This window comes from Strigops habroptila, chromosome 18 (assembly GCF_004027225.2).
Source record: "Strigops habroptila isolate Jane chromosome 18, bStrHab1.2.pri, whole genome shotgun sequence".
NCBI classification, from domain to species: Eukaryota; Metazoa; Chordata; class Aves; order Psittaciformes; family Psittacidae; genus Strigops; species Strigops habroptila.
In genome coordinates, this window is record NC_044294.2 from 2,317,916 (window position 1) to 2,344,282 (window position 26,367).

A 26,367-nucleotide genomic window follows, 5' to 3' on the forward strand; every position below is an offset into this window, starting at 1 on the left:
GGCTGTGAATAGGGGACAAAAGGAAGTGGAACAATAGGGTGTTGGACAAAAGCAATAAAGTAAAGGGAAGTGTGACAGCTCCACAATAGGGCACTGTGCGCGCCAGCCTTTCTGATCTTAGCGGGGCCTTTTTTAATCTCGGTTCCCTTGCCCTGTGCTGAACAAACCAGCGCGTTCCCCAGCCCCGCAGCTTCCTTCCACCATCGGCATCGCCCCGTATCCTGCACCGGCCCTTCCTGCCCTGCATCACCTTGGCCAGGCTGGTGGTGGGGTGGGTGACCCACGGCCAAGCTCCATCACCTGCCTCAGCCAAGGAGGAAGCTGTGCCCATGGCTCTGCTGGCTCCAACAACACATGGAGGTGGGATGTGCCCTGCCCCAGAGCCCATGATCTGTGCTACAGGTGGGGAAACTGAGGCAGGGATACATGGTGCCTGCAGCACTGTGCCCTGGGTGCTTTCCTACCCCGGGACCTGCGGGTGTGGGTGCATGGATGCTTCCTTCTTCCAGCCTTTTTGGGTTTTTAAGGGCAAAAAAACCCCTTCTCAATGCATCCTAAAGGTCTGCCCTGCAATGGAATGCTGCCCATGTGCCTGTTCTACGCTGCAGCACAGAGTGAGGCCTCCAGTGCCTTCGGTTTGACAGGCACAAAAGCATCATCTCACTCCTCCGGCAGGTCACATTCCTATTGTCCGGAACCTCCCGGTGCCACTGGAAGTTTACTCTTAAAATGGGGCCGGTACTTTAATAGGCTCTTTGAAAGGGGCCTCATTGTGGCTTTATCACAGGCTCTGCCAAACAAAAAAAAGGGAAGAAAAAGGAGAAACCGGCTCTGTTATCTTGATACAGGGCTGGTGCTGGGCTCAGGTGCTGAGCTCAGGGGCTGCCTGTGGCAGACAATAGGGATGGAACAATTGCCTTGGCACCGAGAGCGTAACAGATCTATACCTTTAATGTTTCCCATTTACTGCAGGGCCGAGGGGAAGGCAGGGAATGGTGTTGGGATGCCAGCCTGAGGACCAAACCGGACCCACTGGGAGCCACGAGTCCTCGGTGAGGGACCAGGGACCTATGGGGCTGCTTTTGGGGAGCACAACAGTGACTCAACCCCACAGGCACTGAAACCCTAAAGCGCCCATGCTGTGCGGGCTCCCTGTGCCTCCAAACCCCATCCCAGCAAGTCCAAGGGCTGGGATTTTTTGGGATGGCGACAGCTTTCCTTTCCCCATGCGTACCCGCGAACGGCACGTCCTGCCATTCTCCGGGTGCCCGTGCCACCCTTCCTGCCTGCCAGCAGATCCTATCTGCCCATCCATGCTGCTGCAGAATGGCTTAAAAGGCCAGGGAATGGGGGGCTAGATGCCAGCAAACCCTCACCCTGCCCGGCATCAGTGTAATGCCGAGACCCCTCCAATACCCAGAGCCTCTTCCCAATGGATCATGCATGCACTGGCTTTGCAGTGGAGGGTGTCTGCCTGTGTCTGCCCGTGGCTCGAGTAGGGATGAAGCAGGAACAGAGGTTTCATGAAACACAAGCTCTTTGCAAAGATATCAGGTAGCACAGGAGGCCAGAAAGCCACAAAGACACCGAGCCTCCTGCACTGCCGCAGTGTGAGGAAGAGTGTGGGGCATCAGCACGGCCACCTTCATCAGCCCCAGAGTGCAGGAATGGTCCCACATGCTGCCTCGTACCCCAGCACTCCCACCCTGGGATGATCCCACTCCAAGGAATAGCAAACGGCTCCCACAGAAGGGGACTTGGGGTTGGTGGCTGGGGGAGCCCCAACCTGCCCATCAGGTTGACCAGGGCAGAGAGGAGGTTCTCAGGGCTTTTTTCCTTCCTCTTTCTCCCCAGTGCCAGCAGAAATCTATCAGTAGATAGATAGATAGGTAGATAGGTAGATATAGATACATACATACATACAAACATACATACATACACACATACATATATACACACATCAGTCTGCGTTACAGCAGACTCTTCCCTTCAGCATCCCAGCATGGTATCCAGTTATCCCAAAGCAAATCCACCCATCCCACAGCTGCATCCCACTACCATGGCCTAGGTAATGAACCCAGAGACACACAGGGCACAAACCCGAAGGGGAACCAGCACATGAACAAACACAGTGATGCCGAAGAGCCGGGGCAGCGCGACACCATCACCGAGCACACCCCATCCACGTGCAGCGCTCGCAGCCCCCGGCACCCCCGAGACAGGGAGGGCAGAGGAAAAAATAAGACACACACAGACGTTTTCTTCTTCCAAGCAGGGTCTGAGGAATCCCGGCTGGCCACCAGGACAGACAATAGCCCATCTCCTGCCAGACGAGCGGGGCCGCTTTCCTGCCAGACTTGGAATGTCCTTTCCAAGCTGTTTCCAAGCGTTTCCGCCCGGCGTGCCTTCGCACATAAAAGAATGGATGGCTTCCTCCCGCGTGCCCAGGCAGGGATGGCCAGGGACAGCCGAGGAGAGTGGCCCCGGCTGCGGGAAGTTCACGGGGCTGCCATTGCCTCCCTGGGGATCCAGAGCATCCCACAACGGCGGGTGATTCCTTGGGAAGGTGAAAGCAGGGATGCGGGCTGTGCCACCCGCAAGGATGGATGGAGATCAGCAGCACGTTGGTGAAACGGGTCAGAAAGTGCACAACCAACCAGGTTTAGTGCTGCTGAATAAGCAGGTTTTAAACCCAAAAAGTATCTGGATGCTGAACACATTCAGGCCCAGCAATGCTGCCCCTATGTGAGAGCTATGGCTCCACATGTCCCCCATGGGCAGCAGCACCCGAGGGACACGTGTCACCCCGCGGGGCTGTGTCACCCACCCGGGTGCTGCACCACCACAAGCTGGGTGCTGCAGCAGCGGAAGCGCTCTGTGATGTTTTCTGCATCCTCGTGTTGTTCTCAGCATCTCACCTGGCAGCGGTGGGAGCACGGAAAGCCGCAACCTCCGTCTGCACAGAGGCTGCTGAGAGCTCGGAGTGCCGGAAAAGCTGCAGAATTGATGCCAAGAAGGGAGATCTTTGGTGAAGAGGGGGGGTTTGGGGACAAGAATGCCCCAGAGGGGTAGCAGAATTGAGCAAGAGGCTGGAACCTGCATGCTAAGACCTGCCACAGGCACGATGGTGCCCATGTGAGCTGCCAAGCACGTCCTACCCAGCAATAGCCATCCCAAAGAGACCCCAACTGCCCCCCTCCATCCTGGCAAGACCTGGGCTCCCATGGTAAAAGCTCTGGCGCCAGTGGGAGCTGGGATTTCCCCGCTGTCCACACAAAACAGACCAGTCTTTGTGCAACCTCCATCCACCATCAGCTCCCTGAAGGCAATTTCTCTCCCCTGAAGGATAATGAAGGAAACATCCCTACGGGGTCAGAGCAAAGTGGTGACGCTGCAGTGAGAGCATCAGCATCACAGAAACTCCCGGTGCAGGAAGGAGCAGGGGGTCACCCCTCACATGTGCTACCCTGAGCACCCTCATTCCACCCAGGTCCCCTCTGTTCCCCCCTCAAGCCCCCCTGGCGCCCCATAATGGATATCTCCCCCTTCACCCTTGGAAGAGCTCCTATAGCCGCAGGGCTGCCACATTACAGCTCTTTGAAGGGAGGGGGAGCATCAACTCTCCATCTACTCAGATGAAAAGCAGCAACACAGGTCTCCTATTACCGCACAGCGCTTGGAAGATTTAACCCTGGAGGAATTACAACCAGCTAGCACAGCATTTACTAATTCTATCCCCAAAAAACCCAACCTGCCTTCCTCAGAGGCCTCCGGGCCATAGCCAGGACTGCAAATGAAATGCATATCTGTCTGATGCATGCCAGCAGAGGTTCAGGGGGAAATGGAATCAACCCTGCTCTTCAAAACTTGAGGGGAGAAAGAAAACAACCCGTATTAACCACTAAATTCACTTCAGTGAGCACTTGCAAGACAGGGAGGAAGAGATGAATTCAAAGGCTGTGGCCAGGGGAAGAAGAGGCTCTGGGCTGCGTGTCCCCATCGCATGGGAGGTCCCAGCTCCATGGTGGTTGTCCCAGGGCACCGACGGCTCCTGTGGACACCAAGAAGATGGAGTTCTCAGAGGGCAGCTCTGCCCCCAGAGCCTCATCTCCTGCTTTTCTCTGTCTCCTGGAATAATCCCACTTGCTGAAACCCACCATGGGTCAGAGGGACGAGCCGGACCCGAGGTGATGGAGCCCGGGATGCTCCAGGTGGGAAGGGGAACACAAAGCGCCCCCATGACACTGATGAGACAAGCACAACACATTCCCTGTGGGTACATGGGTCCATTTGATGGTTTAACTGGGCCACGTCCCACCCTCTTACTCACAGTTTCCAGCTTGCTGCTAACTCTGGTTTCATGCACCTTTTGCTGGCTTCTCATGAAGTAGCAGAGGGACACTCATTGCTGCTAAACGCCTCCCTGTCCTGCCATAAAGGATTATTCAGCTGCTCCCTGTCCCCGTTGCCCCCCAGCAACCCAAAACCCAGGGATGCCCCCTGGATGCAGGCAAAAACCAGCCAAAGAATGAAATCGAACACCAAGAGGCAGCCAGATCCTTCCTTCCCCGGGTGTAAACTGGCTCAGGTCCACCACCCTCACTGCCAACACCCAAACACATTTTTCCTTGAGAGGGATGAGTGATGGGATGGTTTCAAGGAGGGGGAGAATTAAACTGAAGCTCAGGTGGAACTTCCTGGCTGTGAGATTTATTAGACGGGGAATGAGCTCATCAGGGAAGCGGAGGAAACTCCATCGCGCTGGAATTACTTAAACCCATGCAAAGCCTGGAGGAAGAAGGCTCAGGAATGATCCCACGTGATGGTTGGGGACCGCGCTGGTCATCCCCGTTTCCTGGCCTCAAGACCACACAGTCTGCGGGGTGGATTGGGGTTCTGCCTTCCACTCAGTAAGGACATTTTACCCTTGCAGACAGGTGGGTTTCTTGTCCAGGGAAGGTTTTTTGATTAAAAGCATCTTTAAGAACAGACCTGGGGGTGCTGCGGGGACAAGGGGGTGCTGGGCAGGGATGGACGGGGAGAAGTGCTGAGAGAAGAAACTCCCCTTCCCTGTGGGGCTAAACCGGGAAAAGCCCAAACCCCAGATCTCAACATTAGCAGAGGTCTCCCCCTTCTTATTGCATCCCTCTCCTCTGCCCTTCCTACCTTCCCCTGTGTACAAGCCAGGGGAACACAGAAGTATCACATCAAACTAACACAGGATGGTGCAGGCAGGCAGAACTCTGAAGAATGAGGATTTACTCTGAAGAGCAGGTATTTACTCTGAAGAACCCATATTTACTCTTTCTTTCCTTTTTTTCTGCATCAGAAATAACTTTCAAAACAAGTTTCTTTTGGATACAAAAAAAAAGGCAGCAAAACCTTCCTGGCTTGTGGGTCCCTTTACACCAGGGTGGGTGGATGAGGCCCATGGTCCCACTGTTGCCCGAGTGGGGTGGTGGGTGCTGGGGGGAGCTCCCTGGGACCCAGTGCTGATCCTTGGGGCTGCTCCCAAACCCCCTCCCGTCACCCCAGCACACGCATCAGCTCATTCCATCTCCCCTCTCCCCAGTTTAACCCATCTACACCAAACCACCAGCGATGGGGGAAGGAGCTGGGAAATATCAGCCAACCCAAAGCAGATAAAGACAGATCCAGGAGGCGAAGGACGGGGACAACTCACCCAGCGCGGCGGTGCCGGTGAGGGAGCGCGGTGAGCACGTCGTCTCCCTCCTTTCCTTCGCAGTTTCTGTCCTCCCCTCACCCAAAAGCAGCCCCGGGGCTTATCGGGGAGGCCAATCTCGGTGTCGTTTTTGGTGTGATTTCCCTCACTCAGCGTTTCCAGGCAGAGCCCAGGGCACGTTTGACTTGGCTGCTTCGTAAACAATACTTTCCTATCGCACGAGGAGGGGCGAAGCCAGCTGACCTTTTTCCTCTCCTGCTTCGAAGAGAAAGAAGACAGGGCTCAACCAGGCTTTGGCTGTGCTTTCCAAACCCTTTCTTCATGCACCGTGCCAAGAAGGTGAGGTCTGTGCCATGCAGGACCCTAGATGCTATTTCGGTCCATCCCATGGTATCCTATGGCATCAGTGGCATCCATCACCCCCCACCCCTGCCGAGCTTCTCGGTGCATTTTACACCTTCCGCTATTTTTCCAGCTGCCCCCAAGCTTTGGGAATGCTCGCATTATCCCATCTTGTTTGCACTTGTGTTTCTCTAAGCGAGCCAGGCACCAAAAGGATGCTTGGAGCCAGCCCCAGTGACTCTCGCATTGCAAGAGAGAGTCAGCAGCCAAAAATCATGGGTCGCACAGTGCCCGAAAATCTTCGGGATCCCTCTGGATAGGATCCTGAGCTGCAACAAACAGATCCTTATGCCTGAACTGCCACATGTTGGGCTTGATGATCTTAAAAGTCTTTTCCAACCGAGTTGACTCTATGATTGACTCTATGCCTGGACATGGAGGGACAAAGGAGCCACTTCGCCCTCCCCAGCTGTTTCCCACATTCAAGGGGGGAGGCTCCAGCTGCTGGGGCCACTTGACATTTCAGCAACAGCTTTTTATGCTGGTGCAACAGGAGCTGCCCCACGAGGCGCCGGGGCCATCGTCACCCTCCCCTCTGAAAGAAAAGGCAGCCTGAAGGACGGTTGCTGGGTGCCAGTAGCTGTCCATCATCTGCCCCACAGCATCGCATCCTCACACTAACGGCAACCCTGACTCCACTCCCGCTGTGCTTCAGCTCAGAAGAGTCATGGCTGGCTGAGTCTGGATGAAGACCCCCAAGGAAAATGCTTTGGGGCCGACTTCTCCCCTTTATTAGTGCGGGCTGTGGTCACTGTGCTGGTGTTACCCGTGGTTTAAAGTGTGGATTCAGGCTCGGGAGGCAGCGCATCCCCATGTTGCTCTGTGCCCCGAGCTGAGCATCCTGCCGCAGCAGCAGCAGCAGCAATGGGGCTCGCAGCCAGCATCGGTGGTCACGTTAATGGGGCGAGGGAGAAACTGCAGGAGGGAGCAGGGCTCTGCTTCACCCCATTCTTAACATGATCAGGGAAAGCCCTCAGGCTCGGGGTGGGTAGAGAACACCCCACCACCCATCCTGCTGCAGCACCCAAGGGATGCAGCCGCAGCGACCCTCCAAACCACGACCACCCTGCGAGGCTGGGTTCACACCTCATCCCTCCTCTCCCCTCTCATAAAGCTCATGAAACCCTGGTTGTGTGGCCAGGCTCCTCTCCTCTAGGGGAGCAGAGCTTGGGAACAAGCTTCTACTGCTCCACCAGCATCGTTTTCATCGCACAATAAAAACACAGTACAGACCAGGGCCGAGGCGCTCCAGCAAGAAGCTGCAGCCCTCCCCGCTAACACCAGGGTATCCAACCGCCCCGCCAGTGCACAAGGGGCTCTTTGTGCCCGATGGCACCTGTGTCATGTCTCCCCCTCCCCCTGTTGTATTCCATGTATCCCAATTTCCCCTGGGGTTCCCAAGCCTGGGGCTTTGGCAGCTCCTGCCTCCACGTGCTGTGTCCCGGCGTGCTCCCGTATGGCTTAGCGGAGCTGTGGGCAGGAACAGTTGCTCTGCCCGCACAGGCACAGGCAGGAACAGGCAGGAACAGGCAGGAACATGCTCACCACAGTGCTGTGGTGTGGGTCTTGGGCAGCATGGGGAGGACAAGAGGGACCAGAGGTGTTTCATGCCACCCTGAAGACCCAAATCACAACCTCTGAGAGAAGCAAACACCACTCTGCCTCAGCCAATGCTGCAGGTAGGGATGGGTTCTCCAGCCTGTAGCCTTGGGGACCAGCCCCAAATTAACCCACCAGCTCCTGAAATCCCTGTGTCACAGCAAGAAAAAGCAGCAGGAAAGGTCCCAAAGAGCTGCCTGTTGGGAACTGAGCTCCCCATGGGCAGCAGCACCCACACAGGGTCACACAGCACAGGCTGTCTCTGCCCATACCCCCTCCTACAGGCACACTCGTGTGCAAGCCTCTGCCCCAGGGGACCCGCTTTCCGGCTGGGCGTGCAAGGTAGAACAATAGGGCCGAGCCCTCTATTGTTCCAGACAAAAGATAAGCCGGGCTTTGGCATTCCCTACGCCCTTGTGGGCAGGCAGCAGGCAGGCAGGGCTGCCAGCCAGGGCCAGGGCACAGGGTTTCCTACACCCTTCCCACGTCAGCTCGCTTTTAGGAGGTGAAACAGAGGGGATGGTGTGGGGGGAGAAACCTCCTGCCCAGCTTGGAGCTCGCACACAGCCCTCATCCTGCCCTGCAGCTTTGCCCCGTGGTCCCATTTTGGCCTCAGGCACCCCCATGTCCCCAGTGTCAGGACACCAGGGATGAGCTGCCCAAGCCTCTCCACAGACCCCGGTCCTGTCATCTCCACATCCCACAGGGATACAGTGGGGACATGCCATGGGGTGGTGGCAGGAGGGTTGTGGGTTGCCCAGCACTGGAGCAGCCATGCTCTGCCACCCAGCACATCACTAGGCTGCAAACAGGCAGAGCTAGAGAGGAAGACTATGGGGCACAATGAGGGTTGCTCACTGCAAACCCACATCCATCCAGGCACCCAAGAGCTGTGCCGGGTGACAACGCCGCAGGTGACGATTGCTGCGATGGGTGCTGAGTACAGCACGCGGCCACACCGAACACAACGGGTTGACTTTAATGTCCAAAGAGCTTCCGCTTCTCGCTCTCACCCGGCAGCAGTGGAAGGTGCAGCCCCAGCACTGCGGCGGCGGCAGAACCTGCTGCATGGTGCTGGCGATGCCATCGGGTATCTCCATCTACCTGCTTCTCCACTGCCTCTTCCTTCTCTTGCTCAGCCCAGCTCATGATAACCTCATTTTACAAGGGACAGGACAAGGGGAATGGCTTTAACCTGCCAGAGGGGAGACTGAGATGAGCTCTGAGGCAGAAGCTCTTCCCTGTGAGGGTGCTGAGGCGCTGGCACAGGGTGCCCAGAGAAGCTGTGGCTGCCCCATCCCTGGCAGTGTTCAAGGCCAGGTTGGACACAGGGGCTTGGAGCAACCTGCTCTAGTGGAAGGCTGGATGGGGATGAAGGTTGGAGCTAGATGAGCTTTAAGGTCCCTTAAAACCCAAAGCAGGCTGGGATTCTGCGATTCATTTTACACAGGCAAAGAGTTTCAGATGCCCCCACTGGGCTCGCTGCTGCCCCACTTGCTTTTCATTTGCTTTGCTATATTTAATTTATAATCTTATCCTCTTTCCTCCCTAACACACAATGAACCGCCCCAAGCTGCCTTCGCCGAGCAGAATTAAACCAGCAGATTTCGGCCTGACCTCGTGGGTGCTCGCAGGGGGCTTCAGGAGGCTTTAATGATGAGCCACGTTATCTCGTTCCTCTGTGATAAGCCACCCGGGGGTACGTGGCAGGAGCCACTGGACCACATCTTTTCTAACGGTCACAAGCCTGGAGCAGACTGGGTGGTAATGGAGCATTAAATGATGGAGAGGCAGAATTTCAGCTATCATCTCCCATCCATCGCCCAATTTGCATTCCTCAGCTGCAGGGCTGTGAGCAGGAGCAGGGATGGGAGCTTCCCTCCGGTACTATGGTCACATAAGTGGCTTTCCCTTTGGAAAACACCACATTGGAGCCAACAGCAGCTGCAGAGACATTTGGGGTCTGGTGGGGTGCTTGGAGGTGATGGGGACGAGGTTGTTTCAGCAGCTCCCTCCACCCCAACAAGCTCCAGTGCACTTGTGCAAATGCTTTGTTGAGGCAGATTGAACCTCTGCATCCCCTCCTCTGAAGCTGTACTGACCCATCGACACAGTTGCGGTGTCTCACACAAGGAGCCAGGGTCCTGCATGGCCCCTGCGCCGAGCTGGTGGGACTGGGCAGACCAAGGGCCCTTGTTTGGGGCTGGAGTGGTTCCAGCTTGGGACATGTGGCCCTGGAGCAGGTGGAAGCAGAGTGGGAGGAAGGGAAGGAGGAGGCAGCGCTTCCAAATAGCAGAGAAATACCCCCAAGTTGATGCCTTGGACCCTGGCAGTGTTCCTGGTGTCCATGCACTGCTCACCATGCACACACAGCACCCAGAGTGAGGAGCCCACCTCCATTCACAGGAGCAGAGCACTCCTAAAGTTACCTCCCAAAAGACACAGGATGAGGGGTAAAGCACAAAAAGATCTTTTCCAACACAACTGTCATAAGCTGCACTCATTGATTTCCCTTTTACGTATTCTCGACCGGATTAAAACGTGGTGGAAACAAGTGATGCATCGCGCAAAACTCTTGAGTGACCCAAATCTCCCTCCCCGCAGTGCAATGAAACCAAAACCTCTACTAAGTTTGGGAAGAATAAAGCAGCAAAGGGCTGGAGAGCCCAACCCTGCCCAGTCAGGGGTGGCTGCGATGCTGGAATGGACCTGAGCTGGGAACACCCGACCCTGGGGCTGCCTGTGATCCAGAGCAATCCCTCCCACTGCAAGAGGCAGCTTTGACCCATCAAGTGAGGGAAAACGGGGTGATGGCCTTGATCCTGTGTTAATGGTTGGACTCAAAGACCTTAAACCTCTTTTCCAACCTCAGCGACTCCCTGGTTCTATGAAATGAAAGTATTTCATCACTAGTCCTCGGCGTGTCAGAGCAGCACGGCCGCAGGAGAGAACAAAAGAGGCCAGCCCGCTTTTCCCCAGCACGTCGGTGGCAATGCCCTGCCTGGGGTGGGTTATTCCTGCTTTAAACAAACCCATTTCTTGAGGAAAATAAGCAGTTTGTGTTACATCGGCCTGAATGGGCACTTCCCGGGTGCCACACCAGAGCGGAGCTGCACTGACAGCGCATCCCGACCATCGGTCGCAGCCGTCTGGGAAAGGCTGTCTGCCTCCCTCCTCGGGAATAGCAGCTTTCCTGGTCTCTGCACTTCCACGTGCTCGCACAAAGCCAGCCCGACACCGAACCACAGTGAGTGTTTGCAATGGGATACAGCTGGAGCATTGGGATTGCGGCATCGCGGCAAAGAGGGGCTCAGGCGGGATGGCAAGCATCGGCTGTCCCCAACCCTCTCAATCTGCAATGGGACCCCCAAAAGCAGAGCTACCAGCACTGCTGCGGTGCCAGTGCCCCCCCAAAACCCTTCCAAGTTTGTTTGGTTTTGCTGTATCCCAGGGAACGGGAAGGATTCCCAAGCAGCGCCGAGCCTGTGGGATGGCTGGGGACAGCAGAGGTGACCCCAGCTTCCCCTGGCAGAGAGCAAAGCATCCCATGTAGAGCCTATTGGATCCCACCGGGATTTGCTCCACCACCCCATCCACTCACCAGCAAACTTCAGCACCCCAAGGATGCTCCAGCCAGGAATCACCGCATCACTCCAACAGCCAGCATGAGCCCTGTCCCCATGTCCCCAACCCAGCCCTGAGCACTCACAGAGCACCAGGTCCCCAAAATGCCCCTTGCCCCATCCCTGGACCTGCTCCAGTGAGTCTCAGTTCCAGGAAGGCGACGGGCAGTGAGAGCAGGGACAAGTGCCCCGGGGAGCCCAGGAGTGTAAAAATAAACCCACTGCAAGGCTGGATTGAGGGAAGAAGCCGTCCCCTGCATCCCGGAGCGAAATGAAACCCCCTCCAGCACATAACAAGTTTACGATGTGCTCCATCTCCCCTCATCCCAGCGTGCCAGGGCACGGCTCCCCCGGCACCCCCTCGGAAAATAGATGTGTCGGCAGGGAGACAAGAAGTCCAGCTATTCCCCCCAGGACATGTCGCACCCGCGCTGGAACATGCTTGGATGTCAGGAGGACTTTTAGGATGATTTGGGTGCTCTGATTTGGATGGGGTGAAAACAGCAACTGGAGGAGCTGAGCTCCGATGGCACCAAGAGGGAAACAGTTGGTAAAGATTTGGGACCTCTGTCCTATCTATTACCCTGCTCCAAAGGGATTTCACCTCCGACATGAGATGCCAGATAAGACACAAGCCCCCAGCCCCAGCGGCTCTACCCATCCCGAGGGAAACAGACACACACCAAGGGAGATGTTGGTAAAAATGTGTCTCTCACAAATGATACAGGAAACTGTACTTAGTTGCCCATGTTTTTTAAAGGACGGTGGCTATTTTTAACATAAAGCCTCCAAAATCGCAGGCTTTCAAATGAAAAAGTACTGTATCAGTGTCAACAGAATGGATTCTGTACCAAATTAAATTGAACTAAAAGGAAATTGCATGAATTACAAACACGAGTTATTGGCTCAATAGGAGAGTAACTGAGTGATATTATCTGCTCTGTGCTATGGAGGAAATCACATTAGCTGAGCTAATGGTCCTTTTTCACTCCTAAAATCTATTACTCCATATTTGCTTTGGAAGTCAAGTGTTTTCCATGCTCAAGCTACTTCACAAGATGTAACCGAGAGTCAAACAATACGCAGCCACGCTCCGTAATGTGTCCTGGGCAGCATCCCCCACTGGCACCGACCCCCCTGCGCGGAACACTGGGAATCAGGAGGTGGAGGTGGGAAGCAGCAAAGCTTTGTGTTCAGTTGTGCATTTCACAGGGAAACCTCTCCCCAGCCATGATGCCGCTCGGGGTTTCTCTCTTTCTACCACTAACTTTGTCGGTGTGGAACTGTGGAGGCCCCTGGGGCCGTGCTCCATCCCCAAACCCCTGCACAGGGATGGCTGGGGGACCCCCCCCAGTGCAAACCCCGCGGCTTCAGCCCTCCCAATTCCCAAACCTGCCCAGGACGGGTCGGACACACAACTCCAATGCCCAGGCAGGACCCTCCATGGCTGCTGAGGAAGGTGGAACCTCAGCGACAAGGTTCATCCGCTCTTAGGTCCCAGCAGTTTAGTGCTGACCCCGGTCTCTATCGCTGCTGCTTGTTACAACAACCCCCGATAAACACCCGGCAAGTTTGGAGCAACACTGTCACGACAGGCAGAGCTCGCTGCTCCCCAACAAACGTGCTTTGAAAAGGTGACAGGAGATGCACGACGAGAGATAGGGGTGTCCCGTGTGTGCCATGGTGTGGCTGGGGATGAGGGATGGGGACAAGGGATGGATGGGGACGAGATATGGGGACCCTGAGCTCCGCAGGGTCCCAACACCCGCACACAGCCCCAAGCCCCACAGACACACACACACACGGTGGCCAGGCCCTGGGTGCTGGCTCACGGTGTCTGTCTGTGCCACACAGCTTGTCCGTCTGCCCAGGCACACTGTGCTCTGACCCCCAGAGCCGTGTCTGGGGGGGGCCGACATGCTCTAACCCCACTGCCCCCCGTATCCCCGACCCCAAACACTCAGCAGGGGGCCGGGGAGGGGGCAGGACCCACCGGGACCCACAGCGACCAGCGAGAAGGGGAAAGAAGCCTTCCCGAGGTGGGATGGGGGCCCCGGGGAGCAACCCCCGGCAGCCGGGCCAAAGACCGGATTGGAGGGGGGGTTGTCCATGGTTTAACCCCTTACCTGCCGGCCCTGTGCCCCCGAGGGGGGGTGCCCGTGGCTTAACCCCTTGCCTTCCGCGCTCCCCGGCACGGCTGCGGGCGCGGGGGGACTCTCGGAGGAGACTTTGCAGCCCCTAACTTTGCAGCGGGGACGGGGCTGCCGGAGGACGGGTCCTGCACCCCCCCCCCTTCCCCTTTTTCCTTCTCCTGTTTAAGCAAAGGGGCTTTGGGGGGGTCCTGCCAGGCTCCCCCTAGCCCCGCTCAGCCGGGGTCGGGGACCCGGGAGGATGCTCGCCGCGCCGGTGCCCCACGAGCAATGCCTATGTCCGCCCCCCCCCCGGGGCCGTGCCCCCGGCCGCACTCACGGCTCCGCAGCGCTGCGCCCCGGTCGCCGCTGTCGGTGTCGGTGCTGCCGCCGGTGCCGGTGCGGGCTCCGCCGCCGCCGCCGCCGCGCCCGGGTCAGGTCCGCTCCATGTCCCCAGCGCCTCCGGTGGGAGCTGCCCTGGCGCCGGGCGGAGAGAGGGAGCGAGGAGGAGGAGGCGAAGGGAAGGAGGAGGAGGAGGAGGAGGGGAGGAGGAAGAGGAGGAGGGACACGGGTCCAGCCAGCCAGGAGCCGGCTCCGGGGCGGCCCCTCTGCCCCGTCCCTCCCCTCGGGACCCCCAGCCCCGCCGGGGGACCCACGAGTGACAGCGCCGGGAGCCCCCGCGCTGCGCCCGCCCCCTGCCCTGGGGTCCTGCGGAGGGGCCGGACACCCCCAAAGGCTGAGGGACAACCCGGGGGAGTCCTTGGAAGCATCGCGGGACCCCCGGGACCCCCCCGTCCTACCCGCTCGCAGCGAGGGGCTGGAACAAAGCCTGGCTTGCAGAGAGCCTTGGTACGGCAAGGGAGACCCCAAAGCCTCATCCTAAATCCACAGCACCCCCAAGTTGTGCTCAGACCACCATGGCTAGTCCTGATCCATGAGACACCATGGGGCTGGGACACAAGGGAGTCATGGAGCAGGGAGGGCAGAAGACAGATGGATAGAGAGTGCTCCAGCACACGGGCTTGTGCTGTTGGAGCGGATAACCTGGATAACCCAGCTGGAACACGGGTGCATCAACAGTGAATTGAGATCCCCCCGTGTCCCACACCCAGCACCCCACATCCCACCAGATGGGAATGCCATCACCCGCCTTTCCAAAGGGAAAAAAACCCACTTCACTGGGAGCAAAACGGTGCTGCAGCTGGAGAGGAGGAGGTTGGTTTGGACAAACGAATGTTGACAAACAGTCTTTTTTTGTATAATGAAATCTTTAACATGTTATGTCAACATGGAAAGAGAACTGTTTATGTTTTACCAGCGGGGAAAATTCCCATTGACTCCAAGCCGTTTCCTTCCCCACACCAACACAGCAGCGTTTGGAAACCAAAGGCAGCAAATGGGCTGCACCCCCAGACCCTAAACCCCCAAGGAGCTCAGGGATACACAGATGGAGAAACTGAGGCCCAGAGAGGACACAGCATTCCCGAGGCTGTGCAGCAAGCACCAAACATGCAGCAGGGCAGGATGCAAAGGCAGCTCCCCCTGCACCAGCCAACACACCCCTCCAAAGCCCCCTCCCCACTTTGGGGTCCTGGCTGCCCCCAGTGCCATCCCATGCCCCACAAGTCCCAGGAGGGAGATGGTTATTGTTGGCTGAATGCACAAGTGAGCCCATGGCAACCTCCACGCTGCTCCAGGGGCAGGGGGAGGTGGGAATCGCATCCCCAAAACCAGACAGGGAAACAATCTACAAAGGGGCTGAGGACCAGCACAAGGGAGCCAAAAAAGGGGGAGCAGGAGCTTTGTTCGTGTCGTCATAGCAACAGCCCGGCCGGATGGACTTTCACTTTCCTTTCCTTCCTCCCCATCCCCAGTGGCCCTGGTGGCCCATAGTGGCCCCTTCCCAGAGCTTGGCAGGTCCCCCCCGGGTCCAGCATCACCTTCCAGACTGCTGGGAGGTGGTGGCCCAACTGCTCATCCCGAGGCATCACCACTGGAGCTTCCACGGGTCCTGTTCCCATCCTGGCTCTGCTCCTCCCCATGTCCAACTTCCAGCCACACCACCTACACCCACAGCTCCACCTCCATGTGAGGCATTCCCAGGACCCATGGGGCATCCCCAGGACCCATGGGGCATCCTCAGGACCCATGGGGCATCCCCAGGCTGTACAGGACATCCCTCAGGACCTGCTGGGCACCCCAAGGACCTTCCAGGCAGCCCCAGGATCACGGGCACAAGGTGTCAGGATGGAGGTGATGGGACAGTCCCCATCCTTCAGATGGGGTCTCACAGGGCTCGCTCAGCTCCTGCTCCATCCCTCTATACCTGGCGGCTCCAAGCAGGACTGCTCCCACCCCGCAATCCCTCCCTGAGCTTTCTGCTTCCCTCAGCACAAGGAAGCCGGGACAATGGGTGGAGGGACCAGGAAAGCTGATGGGGGCAAAGATCCAGCGCAGGGGGCACAGAGGGGAAAGGCAAGGCCAGCGCTCCCCTTCCTTTTCCCAAGCCACCCACCCTGGTGCGGAGCCTGTGGGGCCGGAGCCCATGCAGCCGGGCCTCCTGCTTTGTGCTGGCTGCGAATCCCAGCCTCCGGATCGCAGGATACTGGTGACTGAGTCATGGAAATGGTTCAGACAATGGCTTGGCCCCTTTATAACTGGCCAGAGGGGGCAAAGCAGGGAGAACAAATTCGACCTTGCTTCCTGCACGGAAGCGGGGGCCCATTGTTTGGGAATGGGCATGTGCTTTGCTCCTCACCAGCCTGGGAAAGCTGCAAAGCAATTGCTAACGGGGAGCAACATGGGTCCTGCCAGGCAGCTGCCCCCCTGGCTCCCCTATGAAAATCCAGGGAAGAGGAGGCTGAAGGTGCTGATGTTCTCTGTGAGGTCGCTGCCGTGGTGGCAACACTGAGGTGGCATCACCCCTATCAGCCACCAGCTCAGCTCCCCTCCATACCGGGGCGGTTGGGCTCATCGGGTCCCTCTCCTGCCTCCCTTCCCTGCTCCCATCAGCTTCCCCTCACAGCACACGGTGGAAGAGGGGGATCTCACAAACCCCCCTGAGCATGGTGTTATCCTTGGGATTAACCCCAAGAGCACCCCAAGAAGCAGCCCCAAGGCTTTGGGCAAGCAGCAGCACGAGCAGGGCCAGGGGAAGGAGAGGAGCAATATAGGAGTCTCAGCCATCCACTGCTGGGGGAATGATGGGGTCCAAATCTTCCCCAGATTCCAATTCCAGACCTGCCTTGTGCATCCCATTATCCCCCCATGCATGCGGGAAGATGGCATCTCCAAACTGTCCCCATCTGCAGCAAGGGGACGTGCTGCTCTTCTCAGCAAGGAAGAGCTGTGCCGGACCAGGGGAGCGAGCAGAGGGACCCAAAAGGTCCCCTTGCAACCAGCAGACCCAGTGCTAAGCCCCCAGCCAAGAGGCTCCGAGGCTGGATGCTCCTGACGAGACCAGCACCGTGTCCCCAGCGGCGCTCACAGGGAGCCGCACCAGGCGCACGCACTGTGGTCTCACAGGGACAGACAGACAGACATCTGCAGCCCATTAAACCCAAGCTGATATGACAATACTCCAACCCTCTGGAACCACAGCAGCTCTGGGGCTGTCCTCAGTTCACCCCATTGTAACCAGCTCCATAGTCCATAGGGATGCGCGTGCCAAGGACCTGTCTCATCCAGCCCTCTGCATCCCTGGTGATGGGCAGCTTGTCATGATGCTCCTGTACTTGCTCTGTGCATCCCAAGTGCTGCCTTTCCCTGCATCAACCCCCCTGGCAGAGATCCTGGTTCCATGGGCTCAAAGCGGGACCACACTGCGCCACATGCACTGGGGACCACGGCTGTGGAAGCAGCGCATCCCAAACCCTCCCCAAGCTGGCAGCATCATCCCGCGCCTGCCCTCATGGGCTCCTAGCAGGGTGGTGCGTGAGCTCCAATGAATTAACCTACTAATGATTCCCACCCAAACACCACGATTTATCCTGGCCACTTCAGAGGCATTCCCAGCAGCTGGAAGCTCTGTGCTGCCTTCTTCCCCAGCACTGGCAGTGCCCAGCTACTGCAGGGAGTCGGGGCTGGGCAAGCAAGTCCGCCCACAGCATAACAGGCTCTAATCTGGCCATAATAAAACCAAGATGTTCCAGGATTGCTCTATGGGGAGCGCACTCAGAGCAGCTCAGTTCTAAGCCAACACTCCGAGAGAGCTCGTCCAGAAAGCGGAGTAAAATCAAGCACATCCTGATTGTGCAGGAGAGCAGAGCTGGGGTGGCACAGGCTGGAATCGCAGGTGAACTCCAGCTGCTGCAGGAGCAGCAATACCTACGCAGAACGTTTAGAAACGATGGAAATGGTCCCTGCAGCACAGCACATGATGCTGTGGCTTGAAAGTGTTTAGACATCACAGTAAAACCCTGCACAAACACTGCTAAAACACTGCTCTGGCCCGCTCCCTGCAGAGCCACCAGCCGTGGCTGTGGGTGATGCGCTGGAGGAGGGTGGCTTTGGCCAGGGCAGGTGATGGAGAACAGACCAAGGACCACATTTTGGGTCTGGAAGGGGGATTTTCACTGCCAGGTTGACACTGAAATCAGTTGCCACTTCAAAACCATCACAGCTACAAGCAGCTACAAGCACCCCAGTTCCAGAGGGGTTCCCATTCACCACCATCCTCACCCTGTGCCATCCACCCAACCCCGGGGGCACCCACCACATCCCCCTGCAACGCAGCACATGTAACCCAGCCAGACCAACAACCCTGCCAGGGACTTTCAGCTCCAAACAGGGATTCGACGGGGAGAGGAGACAAAGCAGCATCGCATCTCTGCAAGTCTCTATTCCCAACCTGAATGCTGCTGTTGTTCTGATTCCAGGCGATGGGAACTGCCATCCCCGGAGCACAGCCCAGCAGGCTGGACCAGGCCAGCCACACACACACAGCGCCGGCCCATGGCTCCTCTCCTATGGGAAAGCCACAGGGTGGGAGGATGCAGCCGGCTGGGAGCCTCCTGGGAGCATCCCCAGCCATTCCCATGCCACGGGGCTGGGACAGCCGATGGGGCAGGGAGGGTTTGGTAGGGGGCACAGAAGGGTGATGCTGAGCAGGCTGTGCTGGGGACACACATGGGGAGGGACGGGATGGCCGGACCACCCAGCAGGATGCAGGGAGCCGTGGCTGAGGGCAGTGGCACTGAGGGGGGCCGAGCCCTTTGCCTCCAGTTCAAAGGCGACGCTGGACTCCAGCACCCTCCGCCAGCCCGGCTCCAGCAGGGACCCGCAGCACCACCCAGGGACCCTCCAGCTCAGCCCGACAGAGGGGCTTTTCTTGTCCCCTGCCTTTGTTTTCTATTTAGTGCTTTTGTTCTCCCCTCTTTGGTCCTTTGTTCCAGCTTGTCCTTTGTTCCGACGCCTTTGGTTTCTCTTCCCTTTGATGCTTTGTCACTCCCTTCATCTTGGTGCTTTTCTTTCCCCGGGTTTTTAAGCTGCCGGTTGTTTTCTCTGGCCGGGTTGTGCTTGGCATTTTTATCCTTTCTCCCTCTTGGTCCACTCCTCAGGTCACACAGGCCCAGCCCGGATTGTCTCCAAATCCCCATTTGTCTTGTTTTGGTGCCTGGATTTCTCTGCCTTTATGTCCTTTCTTCAGAGACTCTCAGTGATTTCTTCTTCTTCAGTAAGGAAAGTAGAGGGGGGAGGTCGGGGCTTAATTAATTAGCGAGTGTAATCTTTAGATGGGTGGCACTGCAGGATGTGTGGAGCATCATTACTATTGTCATTAGGATGTTAAGGGTTTAAATACCAGCTAATTGCAGCAAAGAGCTCCAACTTCACCAAATTATATCAGAAAGAGACAGAGAGGAGAGAAATCCCCAACACAGGCAAGAGGGTGAGCAGAAGCAACGTGTCCCCAGCTCCAGCCCTGAGGGCTGGGTGATGGTCACAAAGGGCTGCCCAGTGCAAGATGTGGGCTCTCACGGACCAAAGAGCATCATCCTGTGCCAGCGCCTCAGCACCCTCACAGGGAAGAGCTTCTGCCTAAGAGCTCACCTCAATCTCCCCTCTGGCAGATTAAAGCCATTCCCCTTGGCCTGTCCCTACATCCCTCGTCCAAAGCCCCTCTCCAGGTTTCCTGGAGCCCCTTTAGGCACTGGAGCTGCTCTAAGGTCTCCCCTTCAGGAGCCTTCTCTTCTCCAGGCTGAACCTGCTGCTCACGCTCTGGGGATGCAGCCCCGCACACAGGTGGTTTTTGGGCTGCAAACACACTGCTGGGCCATGGGGAGCTTGTTCTACCACGGTCAAACAAAGGCCAGGATCAGTGGGAGCAGGGAGGCCCCCCCATCGCACAGCATCCCCATGGTGCAGGGTGAGAGCAGCTGTGGCTGCACAAACAGCTGTTGAAGGGAGGAAGCAGCCAAAGTTAGCAACAGGATGTACCCTCAGATAATGTGATCGATATCAGAAGATGCAGCTCTTCAAAGGCCGAGCTGAGCCCATCTGCTCAAACTGGGTGTCTGGGGAGATCAGCACCGATATGGGGTGTCTTTGGCTCCGTCTTCACAACAACCTCCTTTCTCCTCTCCCAAGTCACTTATGGTAACTGGGTGATGTCCCCATGGTTTGGGGTACGGTGGGATGGGGTAGGAGGGATGGTTTTCCAAGCATGCGACCAGAGGGGAAAAGGGCACGAGCACGGGATGGGTGCCTTGTGGGAATATCACTCCAGATCCAAGTGGATCACAAAGCGTTTGGGTGCTGCAGATGGGGTGCTTTGATAACACCCTGCAGTAACAACCCCTGCCAGATACACTGGTGTGTAACCACACGAGCATGACCCTGGGCTCACCATGCAGCCAGACAGGATCAGACACTGGGATACAACTGGGAAGGCTCCAAAGGAAGGTTTTCCAGGGAAGAGCTGGACAAAACATGCAGCAGCTCCAGCTTTCCAGGCAAACTCTCCATCATAGGCCTGTCCGATAGGAGCAGCCACACACCAGCTCCCTTGGCACATCCCAAGGGGCTGCTGAGGATGCGGGATGCTTCGGAGGGCAATGGATGGGCAACCTGCACAAGGAAGAGGTGAGACAAAGCGGGCACAGAGCAGAGCCCCAGTATAGCAAGAGGAAAGAGGAGCTGCCTGCCTACCCCTTCCCATGGCTCCAGGGTGTGCAAAAAGCTTGGGAAGAGGCTGGATCAGTTGGGAACATCCTCACCTAGGGCGGATGAACATTGCTCCAGCACACTGTGGTGTCCAAGCGTGACAGAGCTATAACCTGCAGATGGACCCCTCCAAACCACGCCAGTGCCTCATCTCACCAGTGCTGGTGCCATGCTCATGGCCCCAGAGCAGGGAACCAGTGTGGAGAGATGCTGGGGAGCCAATGGTGAGGGGGGGTTCTCATCCCAGCGGGCACCTCCAGCACACTTGAGAGGTTAAAAACTTGAGTGCTCGGAACAAAAGCAGCCGGGAAAAGCCATCTTTCTGGTCTGCCCGGTTCTGAGCTCAGCAGCCGGCCAAAAGCAAAGCTTGGGGCTGACAAGCCCTGGTTGTGAGTCATACAACACACCACCCTGCTCATACCCGCTGCCACCGGGGCCCGGCCTGGCCCTTGCAGGAGGTGGCACCATCCGATGCTCATCCATCCAAGCCCTGACGGGTCCTTGCCCAGCCACCCCCTGGCTCTGCCCCGCTCTCCCAAGGGCTGAACCTGGGTTTATTACAGAGCTGGCACCGGGAAGGCAAAAAAAGAGAGAGACAACGAATGAACCAAACCCCCCTCATCTCTCTATCTGCAGCCATGCAAGGAATATTGTTCAGCGCCGCACAAAAGCATCCCTGAAAATAGAAGCGCCAGGGCCAGGCCTGCCAGTGGCTGTGTGAGATAACGTCTACTCGCAAACACTGTGCCTTTGTGCCGCTGTCACTGTCCCCATTGTTCAGGAGCCTATTGCCTCGGGGATATTGTTCCCTTCTTTTGTCTCAGCCCCGGCTCCTTTTTGTTTGACTTTACTTACCATTTCATTCCTCTCCTTTGTGCTGGGGTTCGTTCTTTTGTCTCTCTCTCTCTCCCTTTTCTCTCTGTGATTTGTATTTAGCAATTGTTCCCGGCCCGTTGGAAGCACAATGTGCTCGGGGCTCTTTTCTCTCCTCCATTCATTACCTATTCAGGTGGGTTGCTTTGCCCATAGGTAACTGGAGCTCCCAGGGGGGCAGGAAGAGGCTGGTGGTGGCCATTGGGGACACCAGGGTCCCTGTGTACCCAATCCAGGCACTGGGCTCCCCTCTTCCCTCCGTGACAAAGGAGCACTGGGAAAAGGGCACATCGGACCCCAACTCACTGCCGTGGAGCGGAGGATGCTGACACAGCACTGGGGAAGCAGAGGCTCCCGGAGCCCTTATCCAAGCAGGCCAGGCCCTGGTTAACACTTGGCTCTTCCCTATCCCTGCTTTTTGGGCACCAGTGAAGGGATGAGAGCACTCAATGGCAGGGAACACCAGGGCAGCCTTGCAGCAGCATTCCCACTGCCCAGAGCCCCCTCAGCATCTCCCCGACACTGCACAGTGACTGGGTGCCCTCCAGGAGGGACCCTTAGGGCTGCAGGGTGGGCACCCACCCCTCAGTAGCCCCCAGCCCATGTGGCAAAGCAGGGAGGAGATTCACCCCCTTTTCTCCGAGCCAACGCCAGCAGCTCCTGGGGACCACAGGGATGCAAAGAACAGCTCAGGGATATCCTTGGGGATAGCAAGATGCAGCCAGGGAAGAGAGCAGAGCTTGTGGAAAGCAGCTCAAAAGCTCCTGAAGGGTGTTGGGGACCCCTTGTACCCCATCTCTGCCTGCTTCCCCCCCAGCATGGTGGGTTCCCCCTGTACCCCATCCCCTCCTGCCTCTTGCCCATTTGGGGGTGTCCACAGCGCCCAAGGTGAGTCCAGCCCTTGAGGAGGAGGAGGAGGAGGATAGACCAGGAAAGCTTGAGGGAATGCCGTGACGGCGAGAGCTGACAAGTGGCCATCCTGGGAGACAACAAAGCGCCGCTGTTCTCCGGGGCACAGCCCGCGTGATCCAACAGGACTTTTCCATCCCTCCCGCTGATGGAAGCCCGAGGATCAAAGCCTGCAAGAAACCTCCTCTTCCTCCTGCTCTCACGGTGGGGAGGCCACGAGGAACCTCAAGATTCACCCTGGGACAGAGGGATGGGAGCGATGTGAGCGGGATGTGGGTCCTTGGGGATGGTGTGAGCCCCCGGGGCTGCAGGACAGGGCTGGGGGGGGTGTGCCTGGGAATAAAGGGAGCAGACTGTGGTCTATTGTTTCATTGTTATGGCTTCAAAGGACAATGGGGCATTGTCGTCTCTGGGGATCCCATTGTTTGCTTTCGCTGCAGATCCCAGCCGCGCAGTGGATGGAGGTTTCCCGAGGGCCAGCCTGGCTCCGTGTGTGGGACACTAAATAATGAGGCCGGCATGTTTCCTTCCCCACCACCCTGCTGGGCTACGGGAGCATGCAGAGACCCCCCCCTGCGCCCCACGGAGATGGGGTGAGAGCAGGGAGGGTTCTCCCCATCCCTGCAGACCCCAGCAAACCAGGATGAGGGGAATAAACCCAGCCAGCGTTTATGATGGGGGCTGAAGCCACATCTGCTGCCAGGATGGAGCTGCTGCTGGCCGGGGCTTTGGCTGCTGTTCCTCTCTCTGCACCCACAGGAGCTGCCCCATGTTGCCCCTTGCAACATCCCTACGTTTTCCTTTCCTCCTCTCACCACACAGCATCCCCTCGAGACTGACATTCCCCAGGCACTCAGAACAAGGAAAGCTCCATTGCAAAGCCCCACTTCTCCATCAGTACCGAGGAAAAAGGGACTTGGTACCATTGACGACACAGCCCTGGGGTCCTCCCTTTGCTGTTTGTGCAGCACCCCAAGCCCAGGACCTTATTTTGCATAGCTCTTTCCTATGTAAAATCAATCTGGGTGCTATGCAAAGGCTGGGGGAGGGAGAAGAAGCCGGGAGCCATTCCCAGCCTGCAGCTGAGCCCTCCGGAGCCTGCCCCAGTGCCGGAGGTGGGCTGGGAGATTGATGGAGCAGGGAAGAGATACGCTCTCCCCAGGGATGCTCTTCCAGCAGGAGGCTGCTCAGAGCAGCCGGGGAGGGGAGGAAGCATCCACTGCCCAAATCAATGCACCTCAGTGCTCCCTGGGTACCCTCCGAGGGGGAAAAGCCCATCTCCGGCTGTTGGTAGCCCCAGACCAAGCTCAGCTTTGCACGAGCAAACACCAGGGTTGGGGGTTTCAAAGAGAGGGAAGAACTGCAGCTGATAAAGGTATAAATTCAGCCTGGGCCTGTCTGATTGTGCTTTAACGCTGGGAATTCCCACTGCTTCTAATCAGAAGATGAGGATGGACCTTGCCTCGCAAATGCATCTAAGATTAATTTCCAGACAAAAGCACCGAGGGATTTGTTTGGGGACCAACAGAAGCTATTTGGGAATAAAACAAGGTGAGATAAGAGACGCTGGATCGTGGCACTGCTGCACTGCCTGCCCCCATCCAAATCCTGGGTCATGGAGCAAGGGGATGTCTCCTCCCTGGAGACAGCCTGCACCAAGGGCACCCATCCCCTGGATACTGCACCCCATGGCTCTAGGGGCTGCTTTGCCTCCTTCTCCTGGAACCTTTGGATCTCTGGGGACCCCTCGAGGTGCCAGCCCCAACCTGGGTGCGTATGGATCAGCTCAGGAGCTGGCAGGAAGCTTGTCCCGCTCCGGGGGCTCTTTCATGCTCCTGGCGAACGTTCTGTGCCCCAATGCGCACACAGACACATGTACAGACACACACGGACACGTTCTCCCCCGCCTTGAACAGTGCCATTTCCTCTCAGATAAAGAGCTCCCACCGCAGCCCCCCTTTCCCTCTCCCCCCAAACTTGTGCCTGTCTCACGCACCCATTTCGGAGCCCACCTTGGGCTCGGATCTTATCTCACTTCCTCGGTATGAATATTAGCTCTGTTGTTGATGTACGATAAAGGGATGGGCTCCAAAGCCTGTACCCGCGCCCCAGCTCACAACAAAGCCCTCTCGAGAGCGGATGCTGGTACCTGCTGCACGAACCCGTCTCCACCAAAGCGTGGCTCCCGTTGGCGCTGCTCCTGTCCCCCCAACACCTGCACGGGGCAGAGGGGCCCCGTGTGTGGTGCTGACACAAAGCATGGCCGGGCTCAGGGCAAATCTCCCCTTGATTCTGTAGCATCTTCATGTATAAAATGCAGCTGAGCAACCCTTTAAACAGCCCTCGCCTGGACCCGGCTCACTCTTAGCTCAGTTTACAAAGTGAAAAGCAACCACTTGAATGGTCTCCTTAACTCTTCACCCACTCAACAGGGAGCAGAAGAGAAATATCCCTGGAAAACTCAGCTTTATGGATGGACCAGATTGCTGGCAGCAGGAGAGGCAGGGAGACAGCACGCAGCGCTGTTCCACTCAGCTGAGGGCATCACACCACGCCATCAGCCATCACCCCCCAGGGGACTATTAGATCTTGCTCCTATTTCACAGACAAGAGACTGGAGAATGGCAGATAAGGCAAAATCCAGGCAGGATCAGGGCTGGACCCACAGGAAAGGGCAGTCTGCTTTGGAAGCTCTGGTCCTTGCAGGAAGGCAAAGCTTGCAGACACTTATTCTGATGAGACGGGCACATCCTAGAATAGGAGTGTCCCGGCTCTTAATACTCATGTAGAAGTAAAACAAGCTGTCCAAACCTAAAGCTGCCTCGTGGCTGTGTTCCACCACATGCAAACCCCAAATCCTGCCCCACAGAGCAGAGCTGTAAACATCACTCTCTATTTCCTACTGCAGACAGACTGGTCTCATTCAGGACAAGCCCAGAAATCTGTGCTGGGTAGAAACACATCCCAAAGACAAGTGCGGGGGAAATCAGGTTTAAATATTGCAGCTGGAGGCACAGGAGGGAAGAAAACCACCAGGAACAGGGTTGTCTTTGGGGCGATGGGATCGATGTGACAGCGTGGGCTCAACTCCAGGCTGTTGTGCGTGGGAAATAAGGGAATAAATCCCTGCCCAGAGCCCAGGTTAGGGCGAGGGAAGTGGAAACAGGCAGCGAGGCCGGGCCAGCTCCTCGCTGAAGGGCCCTGGTATGCGAGGCAGCGGCGCGGGGGGCAGGCTGTGCTGCGAGTGTGGCAGCGTCCCCGCCGAGGGCAGGCACGGCGCCCGGCGCTCCATTTTTCCACGAGATGTTACAAACAATAGTAATGATGCCCCTGGTGGGCCTGAATGTGAAAAGGCCCGACGGGGGGGCTGCCATGCTGGGCACCTTGTGTGTGGGCTGCCAGCGGAGAGGGGACTGGGGCACCGCCACCAACAGAACCCGCTGGAGCCAGTTCGTGGCGTTGCGTGCGAGTGGGGAGAGCCCCTCTGCTCCTGGCATCCCGCTGCTCGTGGTACCACCCCGCTACAGCCAAAGCAGGGATCGGCTTTATTGCCCATGGAGATGGTAAAAACAATCCCAAGCAGCTCCATTGCCCGGCATAAGAACAGGCAGACAGTTGAGGAAAGCAGCGCAGCGCATCCCGGCTCCTGCCTCTACCCTCCCCACGAGTTTTCCATGTTCCGATGCTGCCCTAAGGGGACAGCTTCTGAACCATTCGAGTCCTTGACCTTCCACTGTTGTCTGTTTGATACTATTATTTTTAGGCACATGAGCCTTAAAACATACCAGCACTTGAAATAAGTTCCCAGATAACATGCACTAAAGCAGGAGGTGGTGAGGCTTCGGGAGAAGGGATCAAGGAGGGCGGCAGAGCACGGGAAAGGTGGTTTTCCCCTTGTACAGCCACACATCTCACCTTATTTTCCAGCCACTCAGAAGGTCACAGGCCTGAAAACACAGTAAATGCTGATGGTAGCCCAAGCTCTGCA

The 26,367-nt window shown here is 57.3% G+C and overlaps 1 protein-coding gene across 5 annotated transcripts in view; it reads right to left on the reverse strand.

Annotated features, from left to right (window-relative positions):
* Nucleotides 1-26,367, reverse strand: part of SOX13 (SRY-box transcription factor 13) — a 36,534-nt gene that overhangs the window by 8,071 nt on the left and 2,096 nt on the right. The window contains exon 1 of one of the 5 annotated variants that reach the window (XM_030473433.1): nucleotides 13,777-13,972. The exons of 3 other annotated variants lie outside the window; for them this stretch is intronic. The gene's annotated coding sequence lies outside the window, so the exon portion shown is untranslated. Of the gene's footprint in view, nucleotides 1-5,683; nucleotides 5,727-13,776; nucleotides 13,973-26,367 lie in introns of those variants that run through there. One more of the 5 variants, XM_030473435.1, reaches the window with a different exon arrangement.